The sequence below is a fragment of the Meleagris gallopavo genome, chromosome 6, assembly GCF_000146605.3.
Source record: "Meleagris gallopavo isolate NT-WF06-2002-E0010 breed Aviagen turkey brand Nicholas breeding stock chromosome 6, Turkey_5.1, whole genome shotgun sequence".
NCBI classification, from domain to species: Eukaryota; Metazoa; Chordata; class Aves; order Galliformes; family Phasianidae; genus Meleagris; species Meleagris gallopavo.
The window spans coordinates 46,725,926-46,733,161 of NC_015016.2; the positions used below are offsets into that span (position 1 = coordinate 46,725,926).

At 40.0% G+C, this 7,236-nt stretch overlaps 1 protein-coding gene across 1 annotated transcript in view; it reads left to right on the forward strand.

Moving 5' to 3' along the window:
* The first annotated feature begins 614 nt into the window (after positions 1–614).
* Positions 615–7,236, forward strand: part of PDE1C (phosphodiesterase 1C) — a 311,651-nt gene continuing 305,029 nt past the window's right edge. Inside the window, exon 1 of the mRNA XM_010713053.3 lies at positions 615–693. The gene's annotated coding sequence lies outside the window, so the exon portion shown is untranslated. The remainder of the gene's footprint in view (positions 694–7,236) is intronic.

A 7,236-nucleotide genomic window follows, 5' to 3' on the forward strand; every position in this document is an offset into this window, starting at 1 on the left:
AAGACCAGGTTTTCTTTTGTGAAAAGATTGTGTTGGGAAGAATATAGCCTCAGACAAGCTTTCTGTCTGAAATACACAAGAAAGACAGACCTACAATCTTATTAAACAAAAAATATTATTCTCTTGAAAAATATCTTCTGCTTAAATACACTTTTCTTTCTTCTACTGACGCTACTCTTTTTCCCTGCTCTTCCTCATCAAATTTTGACAATGTCTTTTATGGAATGCTGTTGCTCGATGATGTGGCTTAGGTGGCTGCATGAGACTTCAGTGTTTTGAGGTAAAAACAAGTCAATTATTAAATTATTTCTTTTCCCCATTACATTAATCCTCACAGCACATTTTTGCTTAGAAGCAGCTCGCAGACTGGATAGTTACTTGTCTGGATCTTTCACCTGTGTCTCAAATACACATGGTTTCAAGGGAAGCTATTGTGTGAATGATGTGAACTACCATTTGGTTGTTCTTTCCTCCCTGCCATGTAATGGAAATGCTCAGTCATGGCCTGAAGCAGTGATTGAGCACCTGGAGGGAAGGCAGGGCCAACCCATGGGTGCTCAGGTGCATGCAATGTACTTGAGTGATTGGAAGGGGTGAAGCCAGGGTCCACCATTCCCAGACCTCAATTAAGGGTTGGCAGTGGAGGCAAGGGTATTTGGCTAGAGATCTCTGCTTAGCTGTGGCCTTTTGAAGGTAAGCATATTTTCTTTTGTTTCTATGTCACAAGCTGCTGTGTTTGGGCTTGTCCTCATTTGCTGCAGCCTAGGACTTTGCCACCCCGCTATTCTTGCTGTACTTTCCATCACATTACATCATTATACTGCCCCCATTTATTCACTGTGATTAGACCTTCTCTGTGAAAATACTGCTAGTCGAACTCACAAGCTATGATAATTAATCATGCTTTCCCCAATGCCAGCTGTTCTACTGTTTTGTTTCCTATTGGTGCTTATAAACAGGCAAGCCTTCTTGGTGTATTGAGTGTCTGTACTATTGGAAAAAGCAAACACTTCTTAGTTTGCTGCTACCTGAACATATGAGTCACTGTTGAAGCAAGTATGGTAAATGTTTGCAGGACAGCTGATGCTCCGAATAGTAGCACTTGGTAGTATCTATCTGTTTTCTTTTTTGATACTGTGCAAAATGAAGAAGTAATTAAAAGGTTAAGTGATATTCCTCAGCACTGAAAAGTGATGGTTTAAACTAAGATTAGGGAATGGGATAGAAGCTGTAAAGGTTTTCCATGGTCATCTTGATATCTGATCTCCTTCTCCTTCATCCCCTTTCCTCATTATAAGGTTTTTTTTGTTTTTTTTTTTAAGTATTTGTGTACATGAAGTCTGTACATAGGCTACTGCTGCTCTAGAGGAGGTTGGTACCTTCTTAAAACAACCAGAGCAAGAGTGTGGTTTGGCTCTTGGGGATGAAGAAAATGGCATGCTTCGTAGACACATAAGCAAATGTGAGCTTGTGCTCTCTGCATGAGGTTGGGTGTTTAGAAGATGTTTAGACACCTCAAACTTTTTCAGGTTTTCACATTTAACCCCTGCTGGTCTTGAGGAGTCAGTATAATCTTAGAATTTTAGAAGCTCTTGAGTTGGAAGGGACCTGGAAGTCCAGCTCCTGGCTCTATGCAGGACCACCCAAAATTCAAACCTTATATCTGAGAGCATCGTCCAAATGCTTCTTGAGATCATTCAGGCTTGATACCTTGACCATCACCCTGGGGAGCTGGTTCCCTGCCCACCACCCTCTGGTGAAGATTCCTTTTCTAGCCCCCAACCTGACCCTCCCCTGATACTATTCCCTTCAGCCCTGTTGCTGTCACCAGAGGGTAGAGATCAGCACTGCCTTGTGAGGAGCTGTGGGCCACCATGAAGCCTCCCTTCAGCCTCCTCTGCTCTGCCAGGGGACCTCAGCCACTCCTTACGTGTCCTGCCCTTCCCCACCTTCATAACCTGCCTTTGGATGCTTGTGATTCCTTGTCTGGCTTTGGGCAGCAACTATGGACGTTTCCCCAGCCTGCATTTGGAAATGAATTAGTAACTCTAGTTTTGTGGATAGTGCTATTTGAGCGTCTTCCAATTAAACAGCCACGGAAAGAATGGCAAAACTTGAACGTGACCTTTTGATAACAGTCTCAGGAGCATTGAAAATGATTTGTTTGCTTAGACTGACTACTCCCTTGAGAACAGTTTCGACCTATTGAATTTAATTGGTCTATAGATGTTATTCTCCTAGTTCAGTTTGGAGTCAAAGTGGTGGGGGAAGGGAGAAATTAAACTGGTGACTTCATCTCTTTCCATGGTTTTTTTTTTTTTAATTTTTATTCCATGGGTTGTTTTTTTTGTGTGTGTGTGTTCTGCTGAGGAAATTAAACTAGAAGAAATATATGGACAGAGAAAGGAATTTATTTGAAACCTGATTTAGCAGAGTTTAAGTGGGCAGGGAAAAATATGGTAATGGCTTTGTCTATAAATACGTTTTTAAGCATATTATACCTGCTGGGATCTTGGATCATTTTTCAAATACCCACAGCATTTCTTCCCACTAGAAAAGTATTGTTATCTCCACTGTACAGATTAAAGGCTAAATGTCATGATAGGCTTTCCTGTCTGTACCTAAGCTTAAATTTTCAGTCTGCTAAAAGTTGAAGAACCCTTTCACTTCTGTCTATTCATATGAAATTTTTTCAAAGAGTGCAGCAACACTTCCATAAATCTAAATGTCAATTATATGGTTTAAGGCAGAGAAGAATTGGAGTCAAAAACCTCATCTGGCTGATGCAAGTGATTTAAAGGAGTGTAGAAGAAGAGAGGCAGGAGGCTGGGCAATAGATAGTTTGTGTTTGGACATAAAAATGTGTCCATGAAGAAAGAAATTTGGAAATAAGAATGTGTTGTGATATGGGGATTTGCTACGCTGCTGTGATGAATGCAATGAAGCCATAGTTCTTTCATCCACTGTCTCTGCTTCTAGCCTGTGTCCAATTCAACCGTGGAGAAAACCTAGGCTCTGCTCCCCATCATCGTGTCCTAATACTCCATTCTAGGTGCAAGCCAGGCTGGTTTGTGGAGGGCAGGTATGTGATGTTCACAGCTGGAACCTGAGTTGTGTTCTGAGGACTATTCCATGCTTGTCAAGCTGATTGCTCACTGCCTGTGCAGGAAGGTCCCTGTGTGAAGCGAGACGTTTCTGCTGGGCAGAGAGCAGTACAAACACCAGAGAAACCTGCAGCCTTGTCTCCAAATAGGTGTAAGAGCTTCTAGCTTTAGTTTTCTCTCCTACTGATTTTTTTTTTTTTTTTTGTCTCCTGTTGTCAAGGTAACACTTTAATTCTGTTTAGTGAGAAAGCTCCATATGTAAACTTGACCTTTGGGACTTCTGTGTTGATAACAATAGCGCTCTTGTATTCATTGTGTTCAGCTTCTGTAAGGGACAGGGCTTAAAAAAAAAAAAACAAGCTGAAGAGAAAAGGATGGGAGTGAGGTTCTATTTCACATTAAAGCACACAACTATGTTCTGAGTTGGATCTTCTCATTTAAATAAACAATCATGTATTAAATGTCCTAGAAAGATAAAAATGTGTTGTAAAATAGGGAGCAAACACTTCATGCGTTTTTTTTCGCATTACAAAAATTAGCAATGAAATGTACCACAGTTAGGCTCTGAATTTCAGTAGTGCTCATTCTTCCTTGGGATTTGTTCTTGCAAGGTATTGAGTACCCTGGCTCTAATCCTGCAGGATTTAAGCATGTAATTTAACTTTAGGATGGAAGTAGTCCCACTGTATTGAAAGAATTTGAGTGATTAAAGGTACACAGGTGGGTAAGTGCTTTTCTGGATGGAAGCCAGAATGCACAGCATCTTCCAAGATCTAATTTTTAATTATTAAGTTGATTTAGAGCAGTTCTTGTATCCAAGGCAACAATGACAATGAGATGGCTGAGTACTAAAATCTCCATATTTCTAAGAGAAAAGCAGTTATTTGAAATGTGCTGAAATATGTGGACGTTAATAGACAAAATCCTGAAATTTGGCTCAGTTGTTGCTTATCGATGATTTCAAGTAGAGCATGGATTTACCTCATCATGGGTATTACCTCATCTTTTTCTCAGCATTAGATAAGGCCTGCTTTGTCCAGATGATTAGCAAAACTTCAGGTGATACTGACCATCATGTCGTTTGATATTTGAACTATTACTTCTGTCTCAATTTCCTGGCTTCATTTAAATACAAAAAAAAATTATATATATATTTTTACGCCACTATTTCATTTTCCTGTAATATGCTAAACTATTAAGCAACCTGGAAGTCTTAAAATATGGGAGGAACATGTTTCTCATTCTTGTTCTATTTATGTTTAATGAACACTTAGATTCTAAGATCTGTCTCGCTGTCTTTTGGTTACCTGAAATTAGGGAATTGCTAATATTGTAGCTCAGACAAACCTATTGAGATGGAATAAGTTCTTCAGTATTTTCATCCAAGCACTCAGTTGCTATAAAACAGCTGAAATACAGTTCATATTATTGGCTAAGGTAGAAAAAACACCTCTCCCAGGATCTTTTATAGAGAAGGAAAAATGGGGAAAAAATTGAAATTCAACAGGGTGCTGTTAGTTTTTGCATGGTTTTTCCACCTAACTAACAATAAGAAGAATAATCTTGGTTACATTGCAAGTATTTATGGTGTTTTCTGAGTTTTTTTTTTTTGTACTATCAGTTAATTGTTAAGTGGTGTCAGCAACGGGTCACAGAGTGGTAATCATTCCCTATGATCCGTGTTTATTCGCAGTTTACTTTGATGCTGCTTTAGTAACTCGTGTGACTTAATATGCTGCAGAAGAAGCAGACTTTAAGCTTTTATGAATAAACACTGGAGTCCTCATCCTCCATGGCTTTGTGCATGGAGCAGTGATCTCTATCACTGCAGAGGAAGGGCACCTAACCTGCCCTGCTCTGGCGTCAGCTTTGCCTGGCAGATAAATGGTGGCACCTTTCCGAGCTGTGGACACTGAGGCCATTTGCTGTGTACTCTTTTCTGCAAGATCTGACTTCCACTTCCAGCTTTGGCAAACCTGATTGCACTCAGCCTCAGCAGTAAGAGGGGGCCATTAGAGAATTTAAGGAGCAGGTGTATACAGAGAAGTCTTATTTTGGGGACTAGTGCAAATGGAATTGAATGATGTGAAGCTGGTGCGGTGCTTTCTAGCAAATGTCCTAACTTGGTTTGTGCCTGACATGTTTCTTAGATTAGCTGGCAGCTAGGGAGATATATTAAATACCAAAAAAAACCTCCCACATCATTATGAGATAGATGTATCCACATCACAACTTTTACAAACAGATTGGGAAAGAGGGAAGAAATGGTCTCTTGAGTATGATCTCTTCCATTTGGAAGAAGGAATTAGGTGTAGATTACACCTGTATAAACTTCTCCTGTTTTGCCAGTAGACTGTACTGGCATAGCTCAGACGTTTGCCATGTAAGCTTTTCTGAGTTATCATCTGATGGGGGAAAAAAAACTCTCTGATCTTTGCCCAGTGTTTTGCAAGCTGGCATTCGGGTCTCTTCTGTCCATAATTGTTTTCCTAACGTCACAGATCTATCTGATGCACTGCTGAAACACCACAGGGCAGCAAGTTTGGTTGTTTGGTTGTTTTTTTTGTTTGTTTGTTTTTTTTAAGCACTGCACAATGGCCATACTGGTAAATTGTTGGGAAAGCTCTGCTTGTTCGTGCTTCCATCACTTAACATCAGTCTCAACCAGTCAAAACCTATAAGGCAGTACTCAGTAGAGTTGTTAGTAATATATATATATATTTTGTATTTCTACCCATGTGCAAATGACTAGAAACTGTTTTAAAAGCAAAAAGAGGAAGGACGTGGAGGGTGGGGTGTTCTACTTGCTTGAATTTATGACAAATTGCAACAAGGCTACAAATATCCACTTTGTGAGATTTATGGAAAAAATCCTGACCAAGCCTGTGTCAGGCCCATCTGTGTTCTAGTGAACAGGCTAGAAGACAGCATGAGTTTGTACAGGGAGCCATGCTGTGTTCTTTAGAAAGAAGCCCAGTGTCTGAACTGCAGGTGAAGTTCTCATGTCTTTGATTTGCCTATCTTCACGTGGAACAAAAAGCCACGCATATAATTAAACGTTACTGTCAGACTATCAGTAAATACTTATTTCAGCCACAGAACAGAAAGCTGCTGAAAACCTGAAACTTGAGTGCTGCTGCCAGGTGGCTGAGAGACTAACCCTTATCTTCATAACCACCCTAAGGCATAATGCTAGTTACTTACTGCCAAAAGGTGACTTCCAGTGGCAGATAAGCTTGTTCTTTCCCATAGAGGTAAGTATGTCCTACCACAACCCCACTGGCCAGCAATAGGATTTGTCAGCTTGTTCAGCTGTGTTTTTTGTTTTTTTTTATTTTTTTCTGAGGGACCGTTATAAAAAACATCTGTGAAATAATCTGATTTAAAAGCTAGGGAAACATCCCTTTCTCCTTTTCTTTCTTTCAAAGTTTAAGTGGCCCAGCTCACAGGCTGGTGACCATCAGCTGGAGAATGAGGGCAAATGAAGGAGACTGGGGCAAAGCGGTTGAGAAACATCCTCATTGAGTCCTGCATTTGGCACCCAGTGGTCTTCCCAAGCAGAAAGAAGGGTTGAGGACAAGACTGTTCAGGATATTTGAGTCAGGGAGGCATATGGGGGGACTTAAGTACTCCTGTATTCCTCAGCAAAGCTCCTGAATGGTTGTACTACAGCAAGTTAGAAAAAACTATTATGCTAGCAAGTAAACTGTTGTTTAAATCAGGTGTTATGTCATGCAAAGATATCCTTTTCAGTAAAGTTTCTGAACTTGACCTTCATTACTGGAAATGAAGACAGTGATGGAAGAGCTCTTAGACACAATTAAGGTATCTGTTGTGTAGTCCATACATACATCTATGAGGATATGCCTACAGTAACTTTTTTTTTTTTTGCTTTAGAAATGTAGTGGGCTGTAAGGATAAATGCAAACGTGCATTGTAAGAGAAGGTGTTTTTACATCTCCTTGGTAAACTTTTTCCTCCTACTGCACAACTTATTCACTCTGCAGATACTATTAACTTTAATATCAGTGTAATGAAGCCTTTAAGTTCTGGAATAGGCAGTAATAGATCTTTGTATAAAGAAGAACCAAACTTGCCTGCCATTTGTGGGAAGGAGTGTTTTGTTTAAAAA